At 34.3% G+C, this 3,104-nt stretch overlaps 1 non-coding gene across 1 annotated transcript; it reads right to left on the reverse strand.

Moving 5' to 3' along the window:
• Nucleotides 1-1,419: 1,419 nt before the first annotated feature.
• LOC131826231 (U6 spliceosomal RNA) lies at nt 1,420-1,525 on the reverse strand. The gene has a single exon (XR_009351486.1). It is a non-coding gene; the product is annotated as a U6 spliceosomal RNA (small nuclear RNA).
• Nucleotides 1,526-3,104: the final 1,579 nt, after the last annotated feature.

The raw sequence follows: 3,104 nt of genomic DNA on the forward strand, positions 1-3,104 counted from the left end.
AAAAGCTTTTGCACAGCAAAGGAAACAGTTAACAAAGCCAAAAGATGACTGTCAGAAGTTATCTGGGAGAAGATATTTGCAAATGACATACCAGATAATGGGCCAGTATCTATCCAAAATCTATAAAGAGCTTATCAAACTCAACACCCTAAGAACAAATAATCGAATGTAAAAATGGGCAGAGGACATGAACAGACATTTCTGCAAAGAATACATCCAAATGGCCAACAGACACATGAAAAAATGCTCCACATCACTCGGCATCAGGGAAATACAAATCAAAACCAGAATGAGATACCACCTCACACCTTTCAGAATGGCTAAAATGAACAAGTCAGTCAATGACAGATGCTGGCGAGGATGTGGAGAAAGGGCAACCCTCCTACACTGTACGTGGGAATGCAAGCTGGTGCAACCACTCTGGAAAACAGCGTGGAGGTGCCTCAAAAAGCTGAAAATAGAACTACCCTATGACCCAGTGATTGTAGTACTGGATATATACCCTAAAGATACAAACGTGGCATTCTGAAGGGGCACATGCACCCAAATGTTTATAGCAGCAATGTCCACAATAGTTAAACTATGGAAAGAACCTAAATGTCCTTCAACAGATCAATCAATAAATAAGATATGGTATATATGTACAATGGGATACTGTGCAGCCATCAAAAGAAATGAAATCCTGCTATTTGTGATGACATGGATGGAACTAGAGGGTATTATGCTTGGCGAAATAAGTCAATCTGAGAAAGACAACTATCATATGATCTCCCTGATATGATGAAGTGGAGATGCATAACAGGCGCTTTCGGGCGTACGAAAAGAAAAATAAAAGAAGATAGGATTGGGAGGGAGACAAACCATGAAAGACTGAATCTCACAAAACAGACTGAGGGTTGCTGGGGGGAGGTGTGTTGGGAGAGGATGGTGGGGGTATGACATTGGGGAGGGCAGGTGCTATGGTGAGTGATGGTGAGTGCTGTGAAATGTGTAAACCTGGTGATTCACAGACCTGTACCCCCAGGGATAAAAACACATTATATGTTTATAAAAAATTTTAAAAAATAATTTTAAAAATCCATTAAAGAAAAAACACATATTGCAAGCCCAGAGCTAATCTCATATTCAATCAAAAAAGTTTGAAAGTTTTCCCCTTAAAGATCAGAAAAAAGACAAGTGTGTCCACTTTCACTACTCTCATTTGACATAGTACTGGATGTCCTAGCCAGAGAAACAAGGAACACAAAGAAATAAAAGACTCCAAAAAAAAAAAAAAAAAGGAAGAAGTAAAATTTTCTTTTTTTGGATAACCTGAACTTACATGTAAAAAATTCCTAAAAACTTCACAAAAAATTTTGAATAAACAAATTTAATAAAGCTGCCAAATACAAGATCAATATATAAAAGACAGGAATTTTGTTTTGTTTCGTTTTTTTAAAATAGTTTTTCATGTCATCCTTGCTCAGTGATCATGCTAATCTCTGCATCATTCCAATTTTAGTATATGTGCTGCCAAAGTAAGCACAAGACAGGAGCATTTTAACACTCTAATGATGAACTATCTGAAAAAATAAAGAGAACAATCTAATTCTCAATAGCATCAAAAATAATAAAATACTTCGGAAAAGATTTAACTAACAAGATGAAAGATCTGTACCCCATAAACTATGACATTGATAAAGAATTTGAAGGAGACATAAATGGAAAGATAGCTCATATTTATGAATGGTAAGAATTAACATTGTTAAAATGTCCATACTACCGAAAACCATCTGTAAATTCAATTCCTATCAAAAATCCAATGTTAGGGGCGCCTGGGTGGCTCAGTGGGTTAAGCCGCTGCCTTCGGCTCAGGTCATGATCCCAGGGTCCTGGGATCGAGAACTGCATCAGGCTCTCAGCTCAGCAGGAAGCTGCTAACTCTTCTCTCTCTGCCTGCCTCTCTGCCTGCTTGTCATCTCTCTCTGTCAAATAAATAAATAAAAAATATTTTTTAAAAATCCAATATTTTTTTTTACAGAAGTAAGTAAAGAATCCTAAAATTTATATGAGACCATAAAAGACAACAAATAATTAAAGCAGTTCTGAGAAAGAATGAAGAAGCGAAATTACACTTCTTGATTTGAAACTATACTACAAAGCCCTCGTGCTCAAAACAATAAAGTATACTGGCATAAAAACAGACCAATAAACAAGTTGAACAGAATTGAGAGTCCAGAAATAAATCCTTTGATACAGTCACCTAATATTTGACAGGGGCCAACATATATAATGGGTAAAGATAGTCTGTTCAATAAATGATATTTAAAACTGAATAGTCTCATAAACCAGCATGAAACTGGAACCTTATATCACTCATAAATCTTAACTTGAAATAGATTAAAGACATAAATGTGATGCATGAAACTAAATTTCCTAAAGGAAAACATAGGAAAAATTCTCCTTGACATTGGTTTGCCAATAGTTTTTTGGATACCAGGCCAAAAACACAAGCAAAAGAATCAAAAATAAATAAATGGTATTACATCAAACTAAAGTTTCTGCATTGCCAAAAAAAAAAAAAAAGGGAATGAAAACACAATTCACAGAATGGAAGAAAATACTTACAAATCTTATATCTGAAAAGAGGTTAATAACCAACAGATACAAATAGAAAAATATATATAATTAAAAAAATAGCAAAAGGATCTCAATAGACTTTTTTTCAAAGAAGTTATATAAATGACCAACAGGAGCATTAAAAAGTGCTCAACGTAAAAACTCAGGGCAAAGTCATTATGTTGTTGTTGTTGTTGTTTACCTCTGAAAAACACAACAAGATATTACTACCTTTTAGAATATATACTACCAAAAAATTAAAACTAACAAATTTTGGTGAATATTGGGGAAAATGGGGAACTTATGCACTGTGATAGGGATATAAATTTGTATGGAAAACAGTATGGAGATTATTCATATTATTAAAAGTAAAATTACCATATGATTCAGTAATCCCACCTCTAGGTATATATCTAAAGGAAATGAAGTCACTATTCGAAGACATATCTCCACTCTTATGTTCATTATAAAATTATTAACTCTAAGCAAGAGATGGAAATAACTTC

The sequence above is a fragment of the Mustela lutreola genome, chromosome 2 (genome assembly GCF_030435805.1).
Source record: "Mustela lutreola isolate mMusLut2 chromosome 2, mMusLut2.pri, whole genome shotgun sequence".
In the NCBI taxonomy this organism is placed as follows: domain Eukaryota; kingdom Metazoa; phylum Chordata; class Mammalia; order Carnivora; family Mustelidae; genus Mustela; species Mustela lutreola.